At 44.6% G+C, this 12,675-nt stretch overlaps 1 protein-coding gene across 1 annotated transcript in view; it reads left to right on the top strand.

The window, feature by feature from the left end:
* Nucleotides 1-12,675, top strand: part of THADA (THADA armadillo repeat containing) — a 544,422-nt gene that overhangs the window by 295,669 nt on the left and 236,078 nt on the right. The window lies entirely within an intron of this gene.

Raw genomic sequence — 12,675 nt, 5'->3', positions numbered from 1 at the left:
ACAAATTTCAAATCCCTGGGGGGCGGTTCCTGGTGGTTAGGGCAGTTGGCAGCTATACATACATTACCATCCCATGTCTACAAGGGAACAAAGCGTTTGGCACACGTTCCGTAGGTGAATAAAAGTCGGCTTATAAAAAGATTACATTTAGCATAGTATTGATTCTAAAGTTCCTTTCCAATTAACACCGTTCTCACAGGCAGAGACTGAGCCGGCGAATTTAATTCAGAATGTAATTATCTGAGGTTACTTCTTGGAGTAAAAGGAAGAGAAACAGATTGCAGATGTGTCCTTGCAGCATTAAATCCTACTCCTATCATTTTGCCTGATTGCATCATGGTCAGAACAACCTCACCAGTGCTCCCACTCTGTGGAAAATTCCACTCCGGCTAGAATGAAATGGTCTTAACCTAATCAGCGTTCCCGGCCAGGGCACATTAAGGAGAGCTATAAAGCAAAACACTTTCCTTCCCACTCCAAACAAACCCAGCGCTCGGCTACTCTCTGAAAAACAACAAAGCAAAAAGCTAATGGTTTACAAAAGAAGGCGATCTCCCCTGCAAAGACAACTATGTAGCAGAACTCCGGGGGTAACAACAGAGCGTTTTATAAGATCTCCATGATTAATGAGTTATTGGCTTTAACTCCGTAATCTAAAACTTAAATAAAAGTTCTGCTGCTTGAGTCACAGTTCTTTGAAGCATTTTTTTTATAATTAAAGGGGAATAGCTACTGTATATACTAAACTATAATTGCCCCAATACGTTCAGGGACATTTTCAATTGGCTATGAGGTTTTCCATGAAAAAAAATTATGTGGGTCTTGCAACCAATTTTGGTTTACTGCAGGAATGCACGCTTGCTATACCCGCTGTGTTTATTTAAAACCATGCACGTGGGATTTTTTGCGTACAAATGTTACATGTACAGTATACATTACAGCTAGAGCGGATTTAAGCTGCTGTTCTCTACATACAGAGGACATTGGCAATTTTGGAGATTGGAGAAATAGGCAGCATTATGAAGAAACCGGTGACATCACTGCGATACTATGTGGAGGCGGGCTTTTGTAACTAAGCAGCAAATCAAGGTCACCCATTTTGGGGGAGGTAATGCAGGTGTGTTGTACCCGTTTTGGGGATGTGTTTGCGGCTATGTCTTTGATCCCGTCTGCAACTGCAATGGCTCCGGTTTCTTACTTCCGACTCAGAACTTCAATAATCAATTTATCTGCTGAATATAGTGCGTCTTGTACGGAGTCGCTGGGATTTGCGAAGCTGCCGGTGGGCGTGTCAATACAAATCCAGGCAGCAGTGACCTTTGCATTTTTTCCTCCAAGTCTACAGCATTGAGGCCATGCTTTTTGCTCCCAAAGCTGGGTACATACTAATAGACATAACTACAGAGCAATCTATATGCAGATATATCTACAGACGGATCGGGCAGCGTGTTCTCCATACACTGACTTCCCGAATGGGTGGTTGCTGTCAATCACCGGCAGCTCTCGGCGTGGCTGTATGGGCCGTCGGCGTGTCGAATGTACACTTAGCACCGATATCGGGCATCGGCTGTGGTGCACAGCCGACCCAATATATCTGTGAAGGACTACGTTCACAGATACAGTTTATCGCTTGTACACACTGGCCTGTGGTGCATCGATATACAGTATCGGTTGTTTAATCAAACGGACAATATATATAGGGGCCAATGTGTATGCACCTCTAGATTCTCATTCATTATTTTGTACAATGGGACAATAGAGGGCACTTGCATGGTAAATCATGTTAGTAGAGAAGATAGAATAAAAGATTTGAAATCTATTCGTACTTTTATTACAATATTGACTCTTGATCATCAAAACTCATATGCACTGCTGACCACCTACAGTACCTACCTTTCTTCACAACATGAGCTCTGTTTTTAAGGAAGGAAAACACCCCGCAGGAAGGCCTCCACAGTTATTAATCATAGCAGCTTGATTAAAATGATCTTAATTGTAAATAAAAGTAGATAAATCTCTGTCAGGACATGTTACATATTACACTTCACTTTTGTCAATATATTTAAATCCTAACACTTATTTTTCCATTATTCTAAACATATTTTTTAAATGTGAAGGTGACAATACATTTCTGGCACTGTACAATCAATATAAGGCATTTGCTTTATTTGAACATTTTCCTTCTCTGAGGTGACAGCAGAAAACCTGGTGACTGACAGGACGTAGCTGGAATCCGTGCAAATGATAGATTTTAGACTCTGAATAGAATCTGGTTTATATAAAAATAATAAATACAAACACGTGTTGCACAATATTTCACTGAACTTTTTTTTCTATTCTGAGGTGAATTTGATAAAAATGTGATTTATTACATCAAATGCAAATTCTCGCAGATGAAGAGCTTCTGACAGCTGGCTCTGTGTGCGTTTTGTGATTTGATACCCTTCTTTTTTGGTGCGGAGAGTATACTGTGTTCAGGGAAAGATGAACATGATTCTGATTCCTGCTAAAGTGCGGCAGCTAATTTTAAAACGGTTCTAGCAAGCTTCCGGTGGCTGGCGGCCTTCATACAGGGTACAGTAAGTCTGGTGATCCTGATGTCATAAATGAGACGATTGCTGACATAATATACATAGCAGCTGCTTAGGTAGAGGTTCCCAAACATGGTCCCCAAGGCACCCCAACTGACTAGGTTTTAAGTATATCCATGTAGGACCATCATCAGGCGGGGAATGTCGGGACTCCAGTACCAACCCTGGACAGAAAAGCGTCCGGGACTGGAGATAAGCATGTATAATTTGTCATAAACAAAGTTCACTTTTCTGTTGAACAATGTGGAGGTAGTGTAGTGCAGCCATTGCTGCAGACATCGGAGGTCTCACCAGGCACGCCGGCCATCTTTCTCTCTTATTGTCACATAATAAGTATCTCAATTATATACATACTAGTTACCAGCCCATCGGATGATGAAATAAGAACAACAGTAATTCTACTCACACCATATGGAGGTGCAAGCAGAGTCAACCTACCATCACTGGCTACAGAATCCCAGGGCATCCTTATATGGGAGAAGCAGCATCCTACAAGTGCACCTGATTTACAAACATGTCCTATGGAACAATTTGGTTTGGAATAATGTATACCTGGTACTTACTCTTTTTCTAATTTTCTCTTGTGGGGGTCCGACCCCAATAGAGGGACAATAGCATAGGTGGCGAACACAGAGAAGCCCGCAAGAGGCTTGAATGTGCCCCCCCCCCCCTTCCCGACGGGCTCTTGACAGTCAGGATTTCGATGTCGGAGAAACGACAGTCGGAATCCAGACTGTCGGAGAGATCTACCATAACCGCTTGCTCTGTGCTAGCAAGTCATCTGGCTGGCAGGCCATGTACGTCTAGTCCAGGCCTGGCCAACCTGTGGCTTTCCAGATGTTGTCAAACTACAAATCCCATCATGCCTTGCCACAGTTTTGCTATAAGGGAGTGTTAAAACTGTGGCAATGCATGCTGGGATTTGAATTTGCACAACACCTGGAGAGCCACAGGTTGGCCTGTCCTGGTCTAGTCCTTTAAGATCAGCATAGTCAATATTGTTCTATAGGTTTTATGGTCCGCAGCTTTAATGTTTAACCAGGGCTTAGTAAATCAGAAAGCAGTCTCATATCGCTGTTGTAGGTAGATCAGATATTTTCCTTTCCTACAATAGTTTGGCAGGAATTCATATCCTTTCCTCTTCAGTTTGCCCTATCTTTTGACCTGCCATCTTCCTTACAATGCAGGAGGAGTAGTGAGCGTGTTATGCCCTATTTTTATCCATGTGGAGGGAGCTGAAGTAGCGGATGTTGGAAAATGCTGTGTCAGCAATCTGCCATATGCTGAGAAAGCTGCACAAATAGTAGGTTGTGCTGCTCAGGCATATAGTGCTGCAAATGTATTATTCATCTCTGGTTCTCAGACAATGCATGCTTTGTAGGGCGGTGGAGAAAACAGTTATGCACCAGGATTTCTGAACTTCCATCATGATAAGCCTGAAGGGTAAATCTAGCATGCTAATCCACCAGTACTAAAGGACTGTAATGCTGTGTACACACTAGTACAATCTGCATAAGATCCAGATGTGATTACAATTTATGCTGTGTACACACTAGTACAATCTGCATAAGATCCAGATGAGATTTTGACTATATAGTCAAAATCTTATCTGGATCTCATGCAGATTGTATGGTTTTTATCCCAAGCGATCCAGATGCGTTCAAGATGCGCGCTCCCATATCTTAACCAGAAAGTCTTGGCTGCCCTGTCTATATAGTGCAGATCTGCACTATATAGTCTAAATTGAATGCAGATAGTGTAAATTGTATGCAGATAGTCTAAATTGTAATCGCATCTGGATCTTATGCAGATTGTAGTAGTGTGTACTACAATTTACACTATCTGCATTCAATTTAGACTATATAGTGCAGATCTGCACTATATAGACAGGGCAGCCAAGACTTTCTGGTTAAGATATGGGAGCGCGCATCTTGAACGCATCTGGATCGCTTGGGATAAAACCCATACAATCTGCATGAGATCCAGATAAGATTTTGACTATATAGTCAAAATCTTATCTGGATCTAATGCTGTGTACACACTAGTACAATCTGCATAAGATCCAGATGCGATTACAATTTAGACTATCTGCATACAATTTACACTATCTGCATTCAATTTAGACTATATAGTGCAGATCTGCACTATATAGACAGGGCAGCCAAGACTTTCTGGTTAAGATATGGGAGCGCGCATCTTGAACGCATCTTGATCGCTTGGGATAAAACCCATACAATCTGCATGAGATCCAGATAAGATTTTGACTATATAGTCAAAATCTTATCTGGATCTTATGCAGATTGTATCAGTGTGTACACAGCATTATGCAGATTGTATCAGTGGGCATACACTCTCCTCATATATCTATATCATGTAGGACCAGCCGAATGTAATAGGGTGTGAGAATCAGAAAGTGAGAGAATTGGGAGATTCCCATTACTGTGCTATCACTCCTGTACTGTATGCCCACATGTCTATACATGCAGCTCAATGTTGACTATATGGTCAACAGTTCATGTACAGAGTGGGGGCGGGTGACATCACTAACCAATATCATTAGCAATATCGATTAGTGTATATGTGCTTTGTCCACGGCACCACCGATATATCAGAGTTGCCTACCCTCCCGGAGTGGTCGGGAGGGTCCCCCCACCTGATCGTGGCTGCCCCCGACGCACCATTTAAATTTGATATGCTTATCTCCAATGAGGGGATGGGGGCTAAAGTGTCATAATTGCTTCATTTTAGCCCGCCCCCTCCACGGAGATGTGCAAATCGGGTAATTTTCAAGCATGGGGGCCCCCCTGAAGTCCTGCCGGGCTTCTCCCGCAGAGGAGATTTAAAAAGTCGACAACCCTGCGATATAGTTATATCGGCGGTGGTGGGAATCAGCAAGTACATACCTAGTTTAAGCCGTAACTACACATCACAGTCTCCAAGTTCTTTTCTGCACTTGTCTTAAGGTAGGTACACATTGCAAACAATGCAGTGCTGTCAACAATTTCCCTTGAACTCCTGGACATGCAATATAGTTCATGCACACTGTGCAATCCTGCAAAACATATGGTTAGTGGCCACATCCAAGAGTATGCTGTTCAGAAAAAGCCACCAACAACCAGCGGGAAAGCGTATCATCATGATAGATCACACACACTAGGCGATTGTCGTGCCGATCCGTTGGAATCATCCAAATTGTTTAAAATGTGTACCAGTTTTAGTCTGCAGGGGGAGACAGACAGGGGTAGATGTACTCTAGCTGTGTATATTGTGCCGCTTCAACACTTCCTGCTTCACCTCATTAACACGGTGAAGCAGGAAGGTACACCGAAAAGAGGTATTGACATCTTGTCCACTGAAGCGGGGGAGCGCAAATTCCCCCCTCTGGCGAGGTCCCTTTCTGGAGACAGCGCAACAGTTCAGAGTGACGCACTGTCTCTGCTCACCCAGCTGGCTCACTGGACATGCCCAAGGTCTCGCTACTCATGTGAGATCTCCTACGCAGCCTGAAACCAGCAGCAGGCAATATCACCCCTGTCATTTACTGAACTGCGGCTCCTTCTTACATAGGGGAGAAGCCGAATCAGCGCACATTTATTTATTATTTGTTTATTAACAGTTTATTTTATAGCGTGCACATATTCCGCAGCGCTTTACAGAGAATATTTGGTACTCTTTACCTAGAAGGGCACCAGCGATTGAAATCGCGGGCATCGGGGGTAAAAAATCGCGGCCATCGCGGGTAAATCGCGGGTACATTAAAATCGGGTACCCGCGATGACTGCGATTTTCCCATAGGGATCAATGTTAAAAACGGTGATTGACCGCGATTTTAATGTTAAATGCCTCAATGCCCGCGATTTGGCCATAGGAATCAATGTTAAATGGGCCACAGAGCCCTAATAGTCACCGTGAACTCTGAAATGGCCCCCACAATTGTTACCGCCACCCCACGATCAACGTCAACCCGAAGCGTGGCGAGCGCAGCGAGCCCGCGAGGGGCGGCGGTACGCGTCCTCCGATTTTTTCATGCCTTACTATCCACGTCGGCGTGGAGTTGAGAATAGAATAGTGTGGCGAGCGCAGCGAGCCACCGAGGCCCGGCGAGCGCAGCGAGCCCCGCGAGGGGACGCGGATACCTTCACAGGTAAACGCGTCCCCTCGCGGGCTTCACAGGTGTCCGCTTTTCGCCACGGACACCTGTGAAGCCCGCGAGGGGACGCGTATAACTGTGAAGGTATCCGCGTCCCCTCGCGGGGCTCGCTGCGCTCGCCACGCTTCGGGCCTCGGTGGCTCGCTGCGCTCGCCACACTATTCTATTCTCAACTCCACGCCGACGTGGATAGTAGGGCATGAAAAGGTCGGAGGACGCGTACCGCCGCCCCTCGCGGGCTCGCTGCGCTCGCCACGCTTCGGGTTGACGTTGATCGTGGGGTGGCGTTAACAATTGTGGGGGCCATTTCAGAGTTCACGGTGACTATTAGGGCTCTGTGGCCCATTTAACATTGTTTCCTATGTAAAAATCGCGGGCATTGAGGCATTGAACACTAAAATTGGGTCCAATCTGATTTTTAACATTGGTCCCTATGGGAAATCGCGGCCATCGCGTCGCACCCGATTTTTAGTGCATTCGATGGTCGCGATGGTCGCGATGGGCGCCCTTCTAGGTAAAGAGTACCGAATATTTGAACATTCACATCAGTCCCTGCCCCAGTGGAGCTTACAATCTATATTCCCTACCACATGTACACTCACAGACATTCTAGGGTTAGGGTTTGTTTGGGAGCCAATTGGGCTACCAGTATATTTTTGGACTGTGGGAGGAAACCGGAGTACCCATAATTTGCGCTGATAGCCCTTCTCCCCCATAACGACACTTCATACATCTGCCCCATAATTCCACAATTTTTTTTATATGGGCATACTTCTCATAACCACATTTTATTAATGTGTATGTGGTAAGTATTTTTTCATACAAAAATCCTTTTCATGCCAGCTTCAATTGATACCTGGGGTCAATGTCAGTCATTTTTTTCAGCTCTAAATACTCTCAGATTTGATCCACAAAACCAATGGCACGTAGAAATGTCAAAACAATGAGAGGTTTCGCATTAAATAAATGGACAGATAATCACCCCAAAATCCAAATGACTTTTTTGAATTTACCCCAGTGTTCATGTAGTAGGGAAAAAAGAGTGTAAGCTCCAGTGGGGAAGTTGTTGAATGAACAGATATTCTCTGTGTAATAAGATAAGGTTACATATTATCTTTGTCATTTGCTTACATGATTGAGGTATCATGTGCTAACATGACTTGCATGGGGAAGTCAGATGCTGAAAAAGACTGACATGGTTAAGGATAACCTTTCACCGCCTGTTATTACATGTATTCACATCAGATAACTTTATTGTATACAGATGTGTCCTCATACATCTAGCCTCAATATGCCATGCAGCTCGAGATTTTTTGCTTGTGAGAGCCACCAGGCCCTATGCAACTCTGCCAACGTCGGGCGTCTTATTCCCCGTTCCGCCCCCTACACAGCTCAGCTTTAGGTTCTCTTCTTTTCTCAATCTATACCTCATCTCTTGGTAAACTAATCAGCTCTTTCGGATTTCAGTATCACTTGTATGTGGACGATTCTCAAATCGATCTATCAACCCCAGAGTTGTCACCAGTACTCTTGGGCTGAGTCTCTGAATGCCTCTCTGCCATCTCATCTTGGATGTCTTCTCGCCTCCTCAAACTCAATATCTCCAAAATGGAATTACTTATATTCCCACCAGCCAAGAACAGTTCCCATCCTGATATCTCCATAACTGTTGACAACTCAACAATCTACCCTACCCAACAAACTCTTTACCTAGGGGTCATCCTCCACTCTGAACTCCTTTGTTCCCCACATTCAATCTGTCCAAATCATGTTACATGTATTTAAAAAACATATCCAAAATACGACCCTATCTCACACAAGACACTACTAAATCTCTTATCCATGCACTCATTATATCCCACATTGACTATTGCAATAGTCTCCTAACTGGTCTTCCCAAGAACAGACTCTCGCCACTGCAATCCATTTTAAATGCTGCTGCTAGGCTGATCTTCCTTGCTAGATTCTCATCGTCTGCTGATCCGCTCTGCCAGTCCCTCCATTGGTTGCCTGTATTTTACCGTTTTCAATATAAAATACTTCTGCTCACATATAAAGCCATTAACCATACTGCACCAGCTTATATCTCTTTATTTATCACCAAATATCTCCCATCTCAACCACTCCGCTCTGCACAAGATCTGCTTCTGTCTTCTGCACGGATCTCTAGCTCCCATTCACTATTACAAGACTTTCATCGGGCTGCTCCCACCCTGTGGAATGCCCTTCCACACACAGTAAGACTCTCCACTAGCCTCTAAACCAGGGCTGGGCAACACCGGCCCACCAGATGTTGATGAACTACACATCACAGGATGCTTTGCATTAGTTTTGCTATGTGGCCATGCTGAAACTGATGCAAGGCATGCTGGGATGTGTAGTTCATCAACATCTGGAGGGCCGGTGTTGCCCAGCCCTGCTCTAAACCTTCAACCTTCAAACTCACCTCTTCAGGTAAGCACCACATGCATAACCATCTGCGTTTTGCATTTTGTACACCTGAAGACGGGGTCGATAGAACCCCGAAACGTTGTATAATACATTTCTCCACTTTAGCAAATCCTGTAGTGTCGTTACCTTGGAGTTCTGCTTAGTATCCCCATTCCTGCTGAATCCCGGGATTTTGGCCTAAAATCTGCGGGATTTGAATCCCGGGATTGAAGCTTCCAATTCCGGGACTAGTACCCCGTGTAAAATGCACTCTTTTTTTAAAGCCGGGCAGCGCTGAGCACTAGTATATGGCTCAGATGCTGCCCGGCTGACTCCTCATCCCTCCCTGCGGCCGCTGTTACGGAAAGTGATCTGTGCTGACAGACATGGCGGCGCCCAGGCTGTGCAGCGTGACCCCTGACATTACGTCATGCTGCGCAGCCTGGCCGCCGCTATGCCTGTCAGCGCAGATCACTGTTCCGAACACGGATGCCCGGCCGCACATGCCCGCAGTACAGCCCGTCCTGCTCCTGCCAGGCTGTCACAAGTTTACAACCCACGTAAGTGACTGCAGTGCACTGTCACTTACAGGGGATGGGAGAATTGTCTGGAGTTGGGGGTGGGTTTAACATTTATGACATGTGCGGGGCGGGCAGTTTAGGGGGCGGGTTAAGATTATTTTTTTTATTAGAGAGGCCAATCGCGGGGATCCCGGGATTGAGCATTTTTCAATCCCATTTAACGGGATTGAAAAAAAGCCCCGGGTATATCTATATATATATATATATATATATATATATATATATATATATATATATATATATATATATACACACACATGCATAATATCACTATGGATATGGGTCATTGGGTCAACCCAATTTATGTCGACATGCATTGTGTTGACCTCTGAAAGTCGACAGGGCTTAGGTTGACACCTAAAATAGGTCAACGTGGCTAAGGTTGACCGGGTTGAAAGGTTGACAGAAGCATTAGGTCAACAGTAAAAAGGTCGTCATGAGTTTTTCATGCCATTGTCCCGAATGTTGACACAGTTGACATGGTCAAGGTGTGCCGCATCCACTCGCATTCGGGCACACACTGTTATTCTCCCACTATGCCGTCATGGATGGGAGGGCATGCAATGCTGCCTGTTGGCACGCCAGCTCAAAAATAATATGAAAAAACTCAAGCCTTCCTTTTGACTGTCGACCTTGCCATTGTCGACCTACCCTGTCGACCCAATGCAAGTCAACCTAAATAAGGTCGACTTAGTGACCCAATCCCATCACTATGTGTTGGAATTTTAGCTTTAGAGGGTACACCCGCATCCATCCCCTGACCAGAACTGAATCCAAACAGAACCCTGTTTTGCGTTGTGAGAATTCTTTGTGTATGTATATTATAGCACTCATAGCAAATACATGAAATGAGATACACAAGCTGTTTTCATGCATTGTATCACGAATGATATCCACTCTGACCCAAGGATTGTTAGCCTTCGGTTTGCTGCAGGCGATGACATTGGCTGAGTAATCACTGTGAATGAGTATTTACTCCTATCACCTGACTGCTCCATCATCCTGCACCCAGTAAATGATTGTGTCACAGGTGCTTTCTTGCCTTGTCAATTCAATCTTGCTTAGCAGTTACACGGATTATATATTATACCTTTCCCTGTTTGTGAACCGCAGTCAACGCCCAGGAGAAAAAAGTCCCCCGTTTTTGTTTTTTTTTCCACTCTGCGCCAGTGGTTTGAAGTTCACTGTACATTTATCTTCGCTCTCATAATTCCTGCACCATTGTTTGTGAGCAGAGTTATTCTCTTATTGGAAGTTAATCATTCACTGCACAGTGTTTGCTGAGCGGGTGAAGTAGTTTAATAGAAATGTTAAGTCTGTGGTGTGGGTGCCTTGTTTATTTGAGTTTGTACCCGTGAGCTACATTCCATCTTATAAAATTCAAATCACTACAAAGAACCAGTTCTGACGTGTCCCAGAGAAGATATATGATTGCTACACTTTGTCCTAAAATATAAACATATGGTGTACTGCTTCTGCATTTATGTATGTGTTGATGGCAAGATACAAGATTACATATAATGTATGGCAAATGTTTACAAGCATTGGAAGAATGCTCTTGCACAGTGTCTCCTGCTGGCCAGAAGAGTTATTGCTGCAAACATCTTTATAATAATAATTTTATTTATACTGTATAGCACTCTTTCTCCAATAGGACTCAAGGCGCTTAACAGAATGAACAAATGTAATACAGTACAGGAACAATGAAGTACAGAAAAGCTTATTTAAGGGAATTAAGGAAATGCGTTAGAAAACAGGAAAGTCTTGAGTCTTTTTTTTTTTTATAAGGATTCTAGAGTTGGGGCCTTTCGAACTGTGCGGGGATGTGAGTTCCATCAAGTCGGAGCCGCATGGCTAAAAGCTCGACCCCCAGATGAATAATGAGAGGGACAGTATGGAAACAGAAGCTGCTTCAGGTACCTTGGGTCTTGGTCATGTAGGGCTTTGAAACTCAGTAAGTTGATATTGAAAATGATTCGCTATTTTATGGGCAGCCAGTGAAGGGAGCAGAGAATAAGGGTGCGTACACACGGGGGCGATTATAGCAAATATTGTTGGAAATATGGTCGCTGAGCGACCATATTGCCAGCGATGGGAGTGTGCACCGGCGAAAAATCGCCGGGTGCGCGCTCCCGTTTTTAGCCCCCTTATGAAGCTCCTGCGACCAGCTGATTCCCTCAGCGGCAACGCCCGGCAGAGGTTCCCTTTCATCAGCCACCATCTCTGGTCACTGATGAAAAGGAGACACTGAGAATATATCGCACCCGTGTGTACGCACCTTCGGAGTTATGTGGTTAGAATGGGTCTGGTTGGGTAACAGCCTGGCAGCTGTGTTTAGTACCAGCTGTAATCAGTGCAGTTCTTTTGCTGGGAGATCTTTGTCAGAGCCATATTTGTTATGTGCTCTGTTCAGTAAATCATTGGGTTGTAGGTGGTTATTGGCTCTGTGAAATCATTCTGTTCATAAGGGTCAGATCGTAATTCCCTACACCAGGGGTGTTTTAAGAGAGGAGGAGGCCCGTAAGCCCCCTGCTCTCTGCCGAGAGCAGCGCAGAGTAGTACGGTCTGAGCACTAGAGCGCTCAGGCTCCACTGAGCATGCGCAGATCTCTGGAACAATGTCACCTGATTCCAGAAAGCACTGCTGTCTATGTTGCTGTTTTAAAAAAATGGGTGCAGCGTGTGCGGTGGCTTTTAGAGGCCCATGTGCACTCTGCATTCACATGGTTTTTATTTTATCAATGCATGGCTACAAGTGACTTACTTAGTACCTCAGTCAGTTTGATATAACCATTTATGCTGAGCCCCCACCACTTATCCCCCACCTCCATTTAAACCAAACCTGTCACATGATCTGCACGTTGAGGTGGCAGCCATGTTGTAGCCAAGCCAAATATTCATGAGATTGTACCTAGCCATTAGTG

Source organism: Crinia signifera, chromosome 3 (assembly GCF_055691185.1).
Source record: "Crinia signifera chromosome 3, ASM5569118v1, whole genome shotgun sequence".
NCBI classification, from domain to species: Eukaryota; Metazoa; Chordata; class Amphibia; order Anura; family Myobatrachidae; genus Crinia; species Crinia signifera.
The sequence above is the reverse complement of the archived record's forward strand: the minus strand, read 5'-3'. Positions and strand labels throughout refer to the sequence as shown.